General features: G+C 38.9%; 1 protein-coding gene and 1 pseudogene across 3 annotated transcripts in view; both read right to left on the bottom strand.

Annotated features, from left to right (window-relative positions):
* Positions 1-17,718, bottom strand: part of ARHGAP19 (Rho GTPase activating protein 19) — a 66,899-nt gene that overhangs the window by 44,856 nt on the left and 4,325 nt on the right. The window lies entirely within an intron of this gene.
* Positions 3,283-3,846, bottom strand: LOC118990290 (60S ribosomal protein L17-like; annotated as a pseudogene).

Genomic DNA, 17,718 nt, shown 5'->3' with positions numbered 1-17,718 from the left:
GGCCTGTGACCCAGACAATCGTGGTTGATTCCCAGTCAGGGCACATGCCTGGGTTGCAGGCCAGTTCCCGGCAGGGGATGCACGAGAAGCAACCATACATTGATGTTTCTCTTCCTCTCTCCTTCCTTTCCCCTCTAAAGATAAATAAATAAAATATTTAAAAATAATAAAAAATAAAAATAAAATATTAATCATAAAAACATTAATAGATTTCACTTCATTAAAAGAACTTATAGTCATCAAAAGACACCATTAAGAAAGTGAAAAAGCCACAGAGAATGAAAAAGTATAACTGCAATATACATAGCCAAAAAGGGGGGGCTCATATCTTGATTGTATTAAGTATCCCTACTAATCAATAAGAAAAAAAACAATGACCCAGCTGAAAAGCCGGCATGAGATTTCAACAAAACCTCATAAAAAGAATAGCCAAGTGGCCAATATATTCATAGAAAAAGCTACTCAATATCATTAGTCATCAGCAAAATGCAAATCAAAAAACAATGATAGACTGGCCTGGCTGGTGTGGCTCAGTGGACTGAGTGCTGGTCTGCGAACCAAAAGGTCGATCGAACCCAAAGTGTTGGGTTCCATCAGGGCACATGCCTGGTTGTGGTTGTGAGCCACGCCCCCACTTGGGGGTGTCCAAGAAGCAAACTTTCTCTCACACATTGATGTTTTTCTCCCTCTCTTTCTCCCTCCCTTCCCCTCTCTAAAAATAAATAAAATCTTTTTTAAATAAATAAAAAAAATAAAAATTGTGGCATATACAATGGCATACCTTACAGCAATAGAAAATGGGCAAATTCTAATTATACCATCATGGATGAATCTTACATATGATGAGCAAAAGAAGTCACACATACACAGAAACCATTTCCTATATAATGCCATTTATATGAAATTTTAAAAACAGACAAAACTATAGTATTTAGAGATACATGCTTAAGTGGTAAAATTGTAAAGAGAAGCAAAGATTTATTTACCATAAATTTTAGGATGATGGTTACCTCTGGGGATTAGTGCTTAAGAGGAGGCCTGAGAATATGAGAGGAGATTCTAGGTTGCTAGAAATGCTCTTGGGATAATCCCTGAGCCATGGGAAAAGGGAGGGGTTCATTTGAAGTAAATATGGCAAATGTTAAGATTTGTTGAAGCCCAGTACAGGAAAAGTGTTGATATTATTCTACATATTCATATGTATAATCAACATCTTTCATGTCAAATTATTTTAAAGAACCAAGTAGTTTTGACCTAAACTTTGGTATAACTTGATGTACATATCATAGAAAATCAAAGTATATACTAAAAGTCAATTTCCTCATCATAAGTTTTAGATAGCCAGACCCAGAAAAATTCGGTTAGGTGTGTAGGCACAGAGATAGCAAATGGCTTCAGTATTTAAATGCGTATACTAGGCAACTATCCCAAAGAGTAATAAAGGCAAGACCTACCCCTCAAAAAGGATAATTTTTATAACCTATTTACAGTGTGCAATGATTACTTTTACCACTAGATGGAACCCTACATGAAAGGTGATATGCCTAGTGAAAGAACTAGAAACAGAACCCACAGCTACAAAATCAATTACAGAAAAATGAAATGCATGTGCCTTTGAAGCATGTCGAAGCCATCAATCAGCAAATCCAAAGGAAAAAAAACCTGTACCTGCCGATGTATCTCTTGGCTGACTCCTATTAAAACTTCATACCCACAAAACTAAATGTTTCCTCCCTAGTGAATTGCTTAACTTGATTTGTTCTCCAAGAACCACAACCTTGGCAACATCCATCAAAATATGCGCTATATTTAAAGTTGCCTAAACCTAACTTACCACCCTGAGAGAAGTATGCACTCTCTCACCGCTTTCCCACCCTCTGAAGTATGGCTCTGAAACATGACTTTACACACGTCCCTTTGTTAGACAGGAGCGCATACAAGTAACAAGCAAGAGGCTATTATTCTTTTCTACATATCAAATTTAAACTGGTATCATAAAAGTTGTGCATAAAGAGATAAAACAGATCCCATATGCCTACACTGGCAGGGTTTTGTTTTGTTTTTTGCAACAAAAACAGTACAAAGTTGATATGTAGTACTGTAAGATACCAGGGAACAATATCCAATTTCTTAGACAAAAATCTTGAAACATTTACATCCTAAGGTCTGCCTTTATGAGTAGCTGTACAAGGTTTTGTATTATGAACCTCCTATCTTTAATGTAGATTCCAAAAGTGCAAAAATATATTCGGACATTATATTTGGTCCCAACTTGAACTATTCAATAAATTCAAAGTACTAGAGTAACTTAATCTGAAATTGGAAAACTACTTAGAGATGAAAGTTTTTTTTCAAGACAGTATGTTTATAAACCAAAATTAATGACATAGGGCAAACAGAATACCGTATTTTGCCATGCACAATGTGCTCCCATGTATAATGCACACTCACATTTTTTGGCCCAAACTTTCATGAAAAAAAAAATTTCATTTTAATTTTTTAATTCCACTTTTTATTTATTTATTGATATTTAGAAACAAAACTGATTATCATATTCCGGGGTATTATTTTGCATATAGATATCATTGCTTTCTACAGTTACATTTTTAATGCATAAGCCTAAGTAAAAGAATTAAAAATATTTGCCCTGCCCTGGCTGGTATAGCTCAGTGGACTAAGCGTAGGCCTATGAACCAAACAACTGCAGTTCGATTCCCAGTCAGGGCACTTGCCTGGGTTGTAGGCCAGTTCCCAGCAGGGGACGCACGAGAGGCAACCATACATTGATATTTCTCTCCTTCTCTCCTTCCCTTCCCCTCTAAAGATAAATAAATAAAATCTTAAAAAAAAATTAGCCCTGGCTGGTATGGCTCTGTGGATTGAATGCCAGCTTGCAAATCAAAGGGTCACTGGTTAGATTCCCAGTCAAGGCCATGCCTGAGTTGCCAGCCAGATCCCCAGTTGGGGGCATACAAGAGGCAACCACACACTGTTTCTCTCCCTCTCTTTCTCCCTTCCTCCCCCTCTCTCTAAAAATAAATAAATATTTTTAAAAAGAATTAAAAACATATAGATACAGAATTTGTACTACCCATGTATAATGCACATCCTTATTTTTCCCTCAAAAATTTGGGCACAAAAGTGTGCATCATATACAACAAAATACAGTAGTCTGTTTTTAATTCTAATCAGAAGAAAATGTGTATCATTACTTGAAATATATTTACTAAAGACAACCAACACTTTGCTTTTACTTTTATTAACATTTATTTTATGCTGAATTTACTCCCAGACCACAAGCTTTCGTTCCTTCAGTTTCTTCTGGGGTACCTTCTTCCTTTGTGCAGCCTCCTCTTCTGGTTTAGGAACAGTCTGCTCTTTTTCAGTAGGTATCTCAACGTGGCAGAGACAGCTCACGTGTGGGTCAACCTGCCCATGAGCTTGGTAAGTTCTGTGCCACATCTTGGCAGCTTTGCTCACCCAGATGTGCTCAATGAACAGAGAATCTACATCTAAACCCTTAAGTTCTGCATTACTCTCTGCATTTTTAAGCACGTGTAGCAAAAATTCCGCACTTTTTGGGCCACCAACCCTGTGTCCAGACCCACTGTTTGGCCTGAGCACACATACCAAGCTCCACCACTGTAATGACGGAATGGCACAGGTTGCTTCTGACGTCCTTCAGATACTTGGTGGCTTTTCAAGTATGCATACCCTTGATGGTCTGGGCAGTTTCGCGATTATTCTCAAAGTGAACACGAAGATTTGAACCTCTTGATTTGCATAAATTTGTGGAGTTTTTTGGGTCAAGTGAATAGCAAACCATTTTCAGAGGTCACCTCTGGCCACTTTCAGGAAAAACGTAATATTTCTTGATTGTTTATCTCTTAACCTAAACATTTTTGGAAACCTGACAAGATTTTCGCCCTATGGAATAACATGTAATGTTCTCAGTCAAAAAGGCTAATTACTCTTCCTCAGAGTAACAGTAACACTAATTTATTGATATATATTTTTTGTCAATTTTTATTCTTTTGGATATCACAAGAATTGGTATTATAGTCACCCCTCCATATCGGTTTGTTGCAGGAACAAAAAACATTAAAAAATGTTACATTGTTGCTGACATGACATCAACAGTCAGGCCTACTGGTAGGTGCATCTGTACTGAACATGTAGAGACTTCTGTTCTTGTCATTATTTCCAAACAATGCAGCATAACAACTATTTACATTAGGTATTAAAAGTATTCTAGACATGATTTAAAGTACACAGGAGGATTAAGTGGGTTATATTCAAATGCTACACCATTTTTTAAAGATTTTATTTATTTGTTTTTAAGGAGGAGAAGGGAAGAAAAAAGAGAGGGAGAGAAACGTCAATGTGTGGTTGCCCCTCACGTGATCCCTACTGGGGACCTGGCTGGCAAACCAGGCATGTGCCCTAGACTGGAAATTGAACCAGCAATCCTTTCGTTTGCAAGTCGGCACTCAATCCACTGAACCACACCAGCCAGGTCTAAATAGTACACCATTTCATGTAAGGGATTTGCACATCCATGGATTTTGTTGTGAGGACAGGGAGTCTTAGAACCAATCAATCCCTCTAACATACCAAGGGGTGACTAAAATTCTGTTGCTGCTCATAGGTGGTATGCAATAGGTAGTTTACTTGTATTAGAAAAGTAACACCAGGCACTTCTAGACAAAGAGCCACAGCCCAATTACGATGCCATGTGGAAGCAGAAGTCACACCTCCCGTGTGACCCCTCGGCCAGCACCATCAGCTCAGCCACCAACACCAGCTCTACCATCTGCTGTGAGCTCACCTGCTGCTGCCCTCCAGCAGCCAGGTCTCATGGCCCAGATGGCAACCAGTGCAGCTGGTGTGGCTGTGGGCTCTGCTGTCAGCCACATGCTAGGTCATGCCATCACTCAGGGCTCCAGCGGAAGAAGTAATGCTGAGCCCTCAAGGCCTGACATCACTTACCAGGAGCCTCGGGGAGCTCAGTCGACATCCCAGCAGCAGCAGCAGCAGTTTGACCCATGCCACTGTGTGATGAAAGTTTTTGGACTGTGCACGGAACCAGAGTGACCTTAAGCTTTGTGAGGGTTTCAGCGAGGTACTAAAACCGTGCAGGTTTGCAAATGGATTAGCCTAATCAAGAAGTTCACATAAAAGAAATGGAAAATCATCTCTCATGACCACGTTAATTTAGTATAAAGATATAATTGATAGCGAAAGTACAAAACTACCAGTTAAACCTCTCCTACCATTAATAACTTCCTTGCCTCAGAACTGCAATGGAAAACAGTGTTCTTATTACACGGCAGTTCACTGAGGTGGCATTGAATTTGGGGCTGGGCAAATGTTTGTGTGGCCTCCTTAAACCAGCTTTGGTGATGTTACTGTTTGTGAACCAATTAGAATAAAGTGATTTTCAGAAAGAAAGAAAAGAAAGAAAGAAAAGAAAAACCAAATATCCTATTTATTTAGAGAAAGTTCTGTAAGACACTTTGCTGAAAATAAATACGGTGCCTTGTTATCTATGCATAAAAGCTATTGACCCCTTGCACTGGGCAAGTGGCTCATTTGGTTGGAGCATTACCCCGTGCACCAAGAGTTGCTGGTTCAATTCTGGTCAGGGTACATATTTAAGTTGCAGGTTCAATCCCTAGTCAGGGCTCATACGAGAAATAACCAATTGACTTTTCTCTCACACATCAATGTTTCTCTCTCTCCCTTTCTCTCTCTCTAAAATCAATAAACATATCCTTGGTGAGGGTTAAAACAACAGCTATTAATCCCTCAAAAAAAGTAGTTAAAGCTTCAGGAAACTCTCTTTTCTACAGACTTTAAACGTCATGAGCTTCAGGCTATTAAAACTCAAAGTATTTCTGTATATGATCAGATTAGGTTTCAGAAGACTATTACCAAATCCACTTGTTCCAAAGTTCAGAGTGACACTATCCAAGAGCCAATAAATGGTTTTGCTCTGGAATATGACTAGTTCATATCTACATGAGTTTACATATTGAAAATTCTTAAGAGAGTCAATATCTTAGTCAATATTCTATCAACCTAATCACAAGTATCTTCATCAACTAGCATAAGAAGATTAACTGCTTTTCTGAGACACATGGTAGCCAAACAAGAAATTAGAGCCATTCATGTGTCATTAAAACCAAACTAACCATGATCTGCTGAATGCTTTGCAATTTTAAGAAATTGTAAGATATAGGAACAAGAGACCAAAGTATAAGTCTCTGGCCTCCAAAGGTTAAAACCACTAAGCACTACAAGATTGTATTTATTTTGTTCCACTACCTGTTTCCAAAAATACAAATGGCCAATTCCAGGTGCAATTAGCATTTGGAGGCCCAATAAGATGACTTTGAAAATTAGGTTGCAAACAATTTTTGTTTTATTGCACTTGCATATATTAGCCTCCTACACATCAGTATTTTAAAGAGATCTTTGGGCATTTGTCAAACTCCTCTGAAACTGAAAGTTATTATGAGACTTTTTTCCCTGTAGTAAATCTTAAGCAACCGCCACCATGGTAAACACAACACGTACACTTTCCTACCCAGCACCCCGAATGACACCAACTGTTGAGATGATGTAATATTGAAAAGATAAATTCTAACATATGAGATTTTATGCTACATAAATTATATAATAATTTTTCAATTAAGTTTTTAAAAATGTAAATATTCCAATTTGTTTCAACACTTTTATTTCTGAATACCTAAAAAGAATCTATTGTCAGTTAAAATGTTTATGCTTTAATAAAATTTAGATTTTAGCCTCTGTACAATTTTAACACACATACCCCAGATTCAAATTTTCAATGAAAATTGTTAACATGATGACATAAGTGCAAGTTTCATATTGGTGGACTGATTTTTAATATTTAAAAGCCATGTTTATTTAATGAAAAGCACAGATTAAAAAAACAACTGATCTCTTGCTTAAGGTCATCCTAACAATTAAAGCAGACTGAACACCATCTAATTGAGGAGAGCTTAGTCACAAGGACAGCTGCCACAAAATGACCTTACCAAGAGGAAATAACAAAGTAGACCTTGTTACTTGAATGAAGTAACTATTATTGCAAACAACAGAGCGATTGGGGGATTCTATAATTCAGAAACCTATCAAATGATAAACAGATTTAAGTACACAAAAGCTAGCCATACTTCAAAGGGCTTCTTATACAGTGCATGTAGTGATCTCTGACTAAAGTATAAAACAATTTTTTTAGATAGTAAAAAGTATATAATGATAATATTGAGTAAAATGTTACTTAATACATTGCTGTACACTTTCTTGGCTTTTGATCTTCACCTATTTCTTGTTATTTGGTGAGTTTTTCTTTAGTTTCACTGTCAATACACACTTGGCTTTACTGTTGTAATTGTGTTCAGTATGAGAATAAGACAAATGAAGAACTCTTCATTATACATATAATCCCAAAGTCATTCTATAATTAGTTTCTAAATAACGAGGTTCTCTCCTCCCCAAACAAATAACTAAAGCACAGTAGCAAATTTAGTTGTCACTACAGTGACATGCAATACAAATTTAATATTAAGAACTATATGATTTTTATATTTCACTCATGATTTTTTCTTTTTTATTGATATTTATAGAACCTGGTTGAGATACCTTCATCTCTAATCAGATAACACAGTATTTTAAAGCATGTAAAATACTGTTTTACTTTTTTATTACAACACATTTCAGAAACTTGGACAAAGATGAACCAAATCATTTTAATTTTCTATGGTGAAAAATGAAAAAAAAAGAAAACTCAGTTCATATAATCAGGAACTTTTTGAAGTGGATGGAGCTTTATATGTTATGTTGGACAACACTTTCTGTTGAACTGGGAGAAATTTATCTGTTATAGATTGACTAAGATAATTGTTGTATTTCGTAATCTTACTGAATGCCAAATTAGTTTTTGTGCTATGTAATACACTCTGGTCAGTAAGCAAAAAAAAATAAGGCCTAAACTTAATTAGCTTTATTTGAAACTGATCTATATGTCTTTAAGGAAAACATCTAATTTTCATACTTGTAAATATAAATAATATTTTAATTATGTAATAACTCTTCAAAAGCTCAACAGTTGCCCTGGCCTGTGTGGCTCAGTGGACTGAGCACCAGCCTGTGACCCAAAGGGTCACAGGTTTCATTTGGGAATCAAATCAAATCAGGACACATGCCTGGAATGCAGGCCAGGTCCCCAGTAGGGGGCACTCAAAAGACAGCCACACATTGATATTTTTCTCAGTCTTCTTCTCCCTCCCTTCCCCTCTGTCTAAGAATAAAATAAATAAAATCTTTTTTAAAAGCTCAAGGGTTAATACTATGGCATAACTAAACTCAGCTGGCAGGAGTTTGAATTTTTCTTTTTCTATGGTTCTGTTTCATTTTTGCAGTAACAAAAATTGGTGTCTAGCTTTTAGACAATAGCTCAACTTGACAAACTGCCTATATTTAATTTAGTAAATGATATTGTTACTTATTGTTTTCATCTTAATATCTTAAAAGCTACAGCTACACTGGCCCAGTAGCTCAGTTAAAGCATCCTCCCATATGCCAAGGTTGTGGGTTTGATCCCCAGTGAGGACACATACAAGAAGCAACCAGTGAATGCATAAAAAAGCAGAACTATAAATCCATGTCTTTGTCTGTCTGTCTCTCTCTCTCTCTCTCTCTTTCTCCAGCCTCCACCCTCTCCTCTCTTTCTCTCAAAAATCAATTTAAAAAAATGTTTAAGTCCCTGGCCAGATAGCTCGGTTAGAGCATCGCCCAATACACCAAAGTTGCGAGTCCAATCCCCAGTCAGCGCACATACAAGAATCAACTGATGGCCCTGGCCAGTGTAGCTTAGTGGACTGAGCATGGACTTGTGAAGGAAAGGGTCTCCCGCTGGATCCCCAGTCAGGGCACAGGCCTGGGTTGCAGGCCAGGTCCCCAGTAGGGACATGCAATAGGCAACCGCACACTGCTGTTTTCTCTCCCTCTCTTTTCCCTTCCCTTCCCCTCTCTAAAAATAAATAAACAAAATTTTTTTAAAAAGAATTAACCAATGGATGTATAAATAAATGGAACAACAAATTGATATTTCTCTCTCTCTTCCTCTCTCTCAAAAAATCAGTAATTGTTTTAAAACATTAATTTAGAAATTTAAAAAGTTATAGGTTCATACAAACATCTAGTTATGAATTTGATATTAATACATTTCCCATGATAAAATGTCATTCACAGTCAGTAACCTACTCCATATTTGAATAATTATTCAAAAGGTAAGTTTTGAGCAAAGCTTGCCAGCATCTGACAAGACTGTTTTAATGCTCCCCATGATAGTTTTATACTTAATTACAAAAAAGAACATTGGTGGATGGCCTAATCTACATTCATATGACAGCTGAACATTTTTAACTTTTTTCAAAAATCATAATTTACTTTATTAATAAATTTTCTTTTTACTTTTTTTAAATGTATTTATTTTTAGAGAGAAGGGAAGGGAAGGAGAAAGAGTGGGAGAGAAACACCGATGTGTGGTTGCCTCCCATGTGTCCCCCACTGGGGACCCGGCCCACAACCCAGGCACGCACCCTAACTGGGAACCGAACCAGTGATCCTTTGTTTCATAGGCCCATGCCTAACCCACTGAGCCACACCAGCCAGGGCAAATTTTCTAAAAGAACAATGGTTTTCCCACCAGATTTTAAATAGTACTAAACACAAGACAGCTAACTACCAACTGCACGGCACAGACAATAAAAGCTCTAAGAATTCAGAAGTAGGGGAGTATCTCTCACCCATATATGAGTTGAGATCTGAGCTAGGTCTCAAAAATGAGCGAAGTTTGGACAGTGGAAAATACTAATCATAATGCTTAAATAAGGAACTGTTTGTTTGTTTGTTTGTTTTTAAGAAACATACAATGCTTTCTCCACGTAACAGTGGAGAGCCCTTGTCATGACAAGCCTTAAACAAAGGGAAGTGCACGGGAGAGGTAGACGGCGGTGGACACCTGCTGTCCCAGCTCCCTAACCTCTCCTTCCCCCTTCCTCTGGTAACAGCACCCCCATTCTCCTTTGAGCACTAACCTCTCCAGCTTTCAGTCCACGTGGTTTGGTGAGTTGAAGTTTCCCCCTGGACGCCAAATGCGAGCAAAATGACCCAGACGTAACTAATCAAAACACTCTGTCCTTGCTAATGACTGAGGCAAACACCCACAGGCCAGAACAGGACAAAAGGACTCAATTCCAAAACTCTTGCTAGACACTAAGATTGCTCTACTAACTAGTGGAATGTATGGCTAAAGCTGTTGGTGGTCCTTTACTGCCACCTTTTGTGAAGAACCTGCCTTCCTATGAAACAACAACAGAGGACATCAGATGTAAGAGATGTAAGAGATGTAAGAGAGCCAGAAACAGATGCCTAGTGACACTGAGATTTGAGATTACCAGTACAGATTACACTGAGCTTGATCTATACTCTGGGCTTTCCAGTTTCTTGGGCCAATCAATAATGTCTCTTTTTACTCAAGCTAGTTTGAGTTTAAGTCTCTGTCACAAGCAACTGAAAGAATCCTAACAAATATAAATAAACATACAAAACTGCCTCTGCCCTGACTGTTATGGCTCCAGTGGGTTAGGCAACATCCTTCATACGGAAACGTCACTGGTTCAATTCCTGATTAGGTCACATGCCTGGATTGTGGGCCAGGTCCCAGGTTAGGAAAGTACAAGAGGCAACAGATCCATGTTTCTCTCCCTCTTCCTCCCTCCCTTGCTCTCTCTCTCTAAAAATACATAAATAATATCTTTTAAAAAAGAAAACTGCCTCTGACAGGAATCTGAGCCCTCCTTTCCCCATCTTCACCTTCGGAGCAGAAGATCTTGGGTACCCTGCCTCCCTACCTCCTCCTTGGCCTAGTCTCACTTCTTGCTAGACTCATGATGGTCCTGGCCTCCAAAGCCTGACCTTGTGGCTGTGGCTGGCAGCCCCTCCTAGAAAGCCACCCTCTCCTCTCTATATTTTCCTTTGTTAATTTTTGTCTTATCTCTTGCGCTTCTCCCTTCCACAACATTATTCAAATGCTTCTTAGCTTTCCATAAGCCAGTCTTGGTTTTTCTTCAAATGTGACCTTCGGTTCAGCCAAATGCACCAATCACAGCACACACAAAAAGCAGCCTTTAGTTCTTCAGCTCAACTTATTTCAGCTATTTTCACCATTCACATTATTCAATGGTTCTCGTAAAAATAAAAATAAAACTTCCATATTTAATGCTGTGTTATGCCAAATAACTGACTAAATCTAAATGAAGAATAAGAGAGTATTACTCCGATAATACTACCCTTGTTCAAAAGATTCATGTGCAATGAATACTCAGCCCTTGGCAGAAATGTAGTAACTCTTCTAAAATTATATATACATATACATATTTTTCAAGATCATTACAAGCACAAATTTTTAAAGCTTCATAGAACTACATAGCAGTAACCCCATGTAAAAAAAAAAGCAGGGAAACATGAAATGTCAAAGTGGCTTGCTCAGAGACACAAACCGCTTTAGTTGCAGGAAAATTATCCATAAACAACATGCCCTCCAGAATCTTTGCAAGTTTGAAACTACAAGGATCAATAAGGTAATACTATACATTTTAAATATCAGCATGCTTCAAAGTGTATATATAAATAGTTGGTAGGTTAACATAATTTAACAGTCTTGCTTCAGGTTTAATATCCTAGAAAACTGTCATTCCATTTGGAACGCATATTGACTTTTTGTTGAGGGTTTTTTTTTAAGATTTTATTTATTTTATTTTAGAGAGAGGAGAATGGAGGGAGAAAGAGAGGGAGGGAGAAAAATATCATTGTGTGGTTGCCTCTCACATGGCCCCCACTGGGACCCTGGCCCGAAACACAGGCATGTGCGCTGAGAATCAAACCGGCGGCCCTTTGGTCTGCAGCCCATGCTCAATCCACTGAGCTACACACCAGCCAGGGCTGTTGAGGTTTTATTTATTTTTTTAAGAGGGGAAGGGAAGGAGAGAGGGAGAGAAACACCAATCGGTTGGCTCTCACACAAGCTCTGAACTGGGGACTGAACCCGCAATCAGGGCATGTGCTCTGACCAGGAATGGAGCCAGAGACCTTTCTGTTTGTGGAAAGGCATTCAGCCCACTGAGCTACACACCAGTCAGACCTAGACTTTTTTTTTTCAGCCAAGAAAGTATGGGTTTACTAGTTGAGGAAACAGCACCAAGCCCAGAGTCACAGGTAAGCTAGTGCTCAAAGACCTGGCTCCCTGTTGGCTTCCAGAGTATGGGTTATGGGGAAAATCGTTAATCGTGGTGGCTAACGGAGTTGGGGTCAAGGACTGTACTGATTGCGGGGGCCAGGGTAGGGAGTGGTTCATGCATATAGACTTTTACAAGCTTACATGTAAGTAAGTGTTTTGGTGCAAATTTAACCACAAATTACTTTCTTGTCCTCTCTGATTTCTTTCTGTCCCTCCTCGTTCACTAAGATCTTACACACCCCCTCATACTTTTCTATAATTAGACTTAGGAAGTGCTACACAAAAGGAAGCTTTGAACATGGAGATAAGATGATTCTTCATATGTACCAGTTACCGATTTATTCCCTCTTACCCATCATTGCTTACTCTGCAAAAGTGGAACCAGAGACTTTAAATAGATTTCCTTTTCCAGCTGGCACACTATTAAGCATTATAACAGAGGACACTGAAGAGACACTGCAGGAGAAAGGGCCTTTCCGGTCTGGTCCTAGGGTGCCCCTCTAGGCAAGCTCCTTCTGTGTGCACAGCCGCCCCAGCACCCAGCCCTGGCAGCACGGGCAGCTTTTCCAGTGATAGACTCCTTCCTGCGGTATACCTGTATACCTTCCTACGGTATACAAGTCAGCAGCACCCACAAGGCAGTAGCTTCCCAAAGCTCCTCTCTATAAACAACTTTCCCCAGTGCCTTAAAGGGTAAATTTCTAGCAGATTCCACAATGTGAATTTCCAGTAAGTTCCATCACAGCAACTTCTCTGACATTCAGGGAGCCAAGGCCATGCCTTCTTTAACAAGGTCCAGATCTCTCTACCCTAGGGGACTTCTTCCTTACACAGTCTATCTCACCCCTAAGAATTATAGCTGATTCTTTTTACCAGTTTATTAAGGTATAATTGACAAATAAAATGGTAAGGTATTTAAAGTGCTGACCTAAAAAATAATAATAATCACCTAATCAAATGTGATGTGTCTTTCCCAAAGATAAAATGTGCTAGCAATGTGGCATATATAGCTGTCATATTCCTCATGCAATTACCAAATTTGCATAAAGCAATTGGCTTCTCGTGAGACTGAATGGAGTCAGTCTGCCCAAAGAGATCTAACAGACACAATAATTCTTGATTTCCAATTAAAACAAGAAAAGTGTATGGGAAACCATATTTGCCAATGATACCTCAGACAAGGGTTTAATCTCCAAAATACACAAACAACTTACACGACTCCACTCTTAGAAGACAAGCAACCCAATTAAAAAGTGGGCAAAGGACTTAAACAAACACTTCTCCAAGGAGGACATACAGAGGATCCAGAGACACATGAAAAGATGCTCAATATTGCTAGCTATCAGAGAGATGCAAATTAAAACCACAATGAGATACCACTTTACACCGGTTAAAATGGCCATCACAAAGCAATAAACAACAAGTGTTGGAGAGGGTGTGGGGAAAAGGGGACCCTAGTTCACTACTGGTGGAATTGCAGACTGGTACAACTACTATGGAAAACAGTATGGAATTTTCTAAGAAAACTAAAAATGGATCTGCCTTTTGACCCAGCAATTCCACTGTTAGGATTATATCCTAAGAACCCTGAAACATCAATCCAAAAGAACCTAAACACCCCAATATTCATAGCAGCACAATTTACAATAGTCAAGTGTTGGAAGCAACCTAGGTGCCCATCAGTAAATGAATGGACCTAAAAACTATGGTACAGTTACACAATGAAATTCTCTGCAGCAGAAAGAAAGAAGGAGCTCCTACCCTTTGCAACAGCATGGATGAAACTGGAAAGCGTTATGCTGAATGAAATAAGCCAGGCGGTGAAAGACAAATACCATATGATCTCAACTTTAACAGGAACCTAAAGAACAAAACAAACAAGCAAGCAAAATATAACCAAAGACACTGAAATAGAGAACAGGCTGACAGAGACCAGACGAGAGAGGGGAGAGGGGAGAGAATTTCAGGGGCAAAGGGGAAGGGTTTATAGGAACAAGTATAAAGGACACATGGACAAAAACTAAGGGGGGTGGAAATGGGCGGAAGGTGGGGAGCACTGGCAACGTGGGCTGGGATGGTAGTAAAAGACAGAAAACTGTACTTGAACAACAATTAAAATAAATTAATTAATTTAAAAAAAAAAAAACAAGAAAAGCCCTGACTGGTGTGGCTCAGTTGGTTGGGTGTCACCAGAAATCGAAAGGTCACCAGTTCAATTCCGGTCATGGCACACATCTCATCTGGATTGCAGGTTCTGTCCTTGGTCGGGCAGCACGCAAGAGGCAACTGATAGATGATTCTCTCATCGATGTTTCTCTCCCTCTCTTTCTCCCCACCTTCCCCTCTCTCTAAAAATAAATAAATAAAATCTTTTAAAAAAATAGAAAAAGAAAAGATTGCCACTCTCTGAAGAACTTCCACACAACCAACTGGCAACCTCCCTTACCTTTTTTTCCCTCTTTTTTTGGTTTTCTTTTGTGGGGGTTTCTTTAAAAATCATTATTCTACCCACTTTGTTCAGTACCTGATTCATTTAGTTCTAAGTACATTTCACCCTCTGAAATAAGGGTACGTGGTCATCATTGATTTCAAGATCCCATCCTATCAGGTGATAGCGGCTCTACAACCCAAAGTTAAGGGGCAAAGAAAGGTGACCCCCTACCAGTTTATGCAGATTAATTTTATAAGTCTATTCCCTTCTCTCTCCCTTCACCAAAACTAGCCTTATCTACAAATGATCAAATTCGCTAAGCCAGATGATTGATAAAAATATAAAACATAAAAGATACAGATTCAAGAAAGACCCCTGAAATAGCTACTCCTAATTACTCATCAGACAGAATTTGACAGCGGAAACACAAAACTGGATTCAGATATTTAAACCACATTTTCCCACTTAACTTGTTTACGTGAGAACAGAAAGGCCTTCCTAAGATCAACAAAGGTTCCATCTGCCAGTTTTGAAGCGCCACATTGCTGTCTTATTAGAGAAAGAACAATATAACTAAAGAGTCTTCAGGAAGTCATATGTTTAGTCACCAATATTCCATATTCTAAAGTGTATGGAAATTAAACTGGCAAGATACGAGACAATTTCCCCATCTTCAGGCAACTTCCTTATTCCAAAACGTTTCCAAAATGGGATGCAAGCACCCTGTAGTCTTCACCTAAGCTCCCTGCTGCTCCTAAAACCCAGGAGAAGGCTTGGGTCCCAATACTTTGGCGCCACTGGCACATTAACGTCACCATCTTTTCACAACTGTTATAACTACCACAGCTTGCTCTGCCTCCCTCCACCCCTGTATGTTCCTGTTTGCTTTTTCTGATTCACGGTGGGGTTTTTCCCCAGTAAATACTGAGGTTAAAAAGTTTGTGACTCTTTGTTATCAATTTCCTCTCTTCATCTAATAATAGCACTTTCTTTTTATGTCTCTTTTCCAAATTCAAAAATTTCCCAATTCAAAAAATACTGAGCTGTATTTTCCTACTGCCAATTTTGTGGGGAGGTGGCTATATTTTGCTTTCTACTTTAGCTTTTTTCTCTTTGACCAGTAGTAGTCTCATTATTTTTATGCTACTATTGGTAGTGTGGATGACTTCTGTCTGTAGATTTCCCTTTAGTATAATCCATTTAAGAGTAACTTGAAGGTATAACAAATGAAGTGAGTTAATTTTTAAAACATCATTCTAGCTGACAACGGTCAGAAATAGAGGGAAGGGGGTGTTTATCATCAATAGGTCAAAATATAACCTGGAAATCTGTTCGGGAGGCTCTGCCCACAGACCACCACCCTCCATCAACCGTGAATGAGAATACCATATTTTTCAGACCATAAGACACACCTAGGTTTTAGAGAAAAACAAGAAAAAATTTTGGAAGCAAAAAAATGTCGTAAAATATTTAATAACATAAATAACATAATATTTCACCAATGTAAATGTAAACAGACCTCAACAACAGCATTAACAACCACTATTCCTCCCAAATTAGGGGGAGGAGGGGTGTGTCTTATAGTCCGAAAATACGTTAAATCTATCAAGACATGATCTGCTTGGGGAGGAAAGGTAGCTGATCTCTCAAAAGAGAAGGGCCTTGAGCCTGATCCTCAGTGAGCTTTTACTGGGTTCAATTTGCACAGGAATACAGGTAAAGCTCATCAATAATTGTCAGGCAGTAATGAACATTCAAAAAACTAGGAGGGCTTATTCTGAGTCAGGGTCAGTAAGTTAAAGGGCCATGAAACTTTGGAAAACAAACTCATTTCAGGCTTGGACCCTTATCAGAAAATTGAGAACATTCTTAGCAAAGCAGTTGCACGGGATTTTGTGCATTCTTTCCTAGTCCTGATTGCCCTGGGGAACCTCCTGCTCCTGCCTAGGGCTGCACTGCATTGTTTCAGGCTTAAGTCAGATGGGGGAAGTAAGGCAGCCAAGAGATTAGGAGACATGTTACAGACAGAATGAGGACTCAGGCTATGTCAAAGCTGAGGGGTGAGGGTCCATCATCCCCTTTTTCTATGCCCTCGCAAGGCCTTCCCTGATGGCCTCATCATGACCATGCCTGTCTTAGGTCATCCCTCCCTTGAGGAATCTTACCCATCTTTGGCTAACCAGTCATCTGCCCAGGGAAAAGCAGGGAGAAGTAAAGGGGAAAGAGGTGGCACCCCTGATGGGAAGATAAGCTCTGTCTCCTTAGTGCCTTATGATCCCAAGGTCTCTTTACTCAGTCTTAGCCAGGGCAGGTTACAGCTTCTGAAACCAGGCAGGGAGGTTCTCAACAGAAATCTTTATAGACAGAATAATTTTTCTTATTGAATTATTTGATTAAAATAATTTAAAGCATTTCTACTTATTAAGGACAGGCTTAATGAGGAAATAGAAAGCTAGACAATTCTAAACAATGGTCACATATTCAACATGCAAATATAAATGCACATCATAGTCAACGTTACTGTAATTGTCAATATTGTCATAATAACTTGTAACAGATGATTACTAGACTTATTGTGGTGATCATGAAGGAATATAAATGTTGAATTGCTATGTTGTATACCTAAAACTAATATATAATTGTATGTCAATTACATTTGAATTAAAAAAATATGAGAATAGGCCTGGCTGGTGTAGCTCAGTGTATTGAGCGCAGGCCTGCAAACCACACGATCGCAGTTCGATTCCCAGTCAGGGCACATGCCTGGGTTGCGGGCCAGTTCCCAGCGGGGGACTCACGAGAGGCAACCATATAGTGATGTTTCTCTCCTTCTCTCCTTCCTTTCCTCTCTAATGATAAATAAATAAAATCTTTAAATCAGACAAGTCTTTTCCCTTCTTTATGGAATACAAAGGACCACACCATCAACAGAACATCAGAAAGGTTAATATCTGAA

The sequence above is a fragment of the Sturnira hondurensis genome, unplaced genomic scaffold (genome assembly GCF_014824575.4).
Source record: "Sturnira hondurensis isolate 20B ecotype Veracruz unplaced genomic scaffold, ASM1482457v3 Scaffold0006849, whole genome shotgun sequence".
NCBI classification, from domain to species: domain Eukaryota; kingdom Metazoa; phylum Chordata; class Mammalia; order Chiroptera; family Phyllostomidae; genus Sturnira; species Sturnira hondurensis.
Note: the sequence above shows the minus strand (reverse complement) of the source record. Positions and strands in the feature narration are given on the sequence as shown.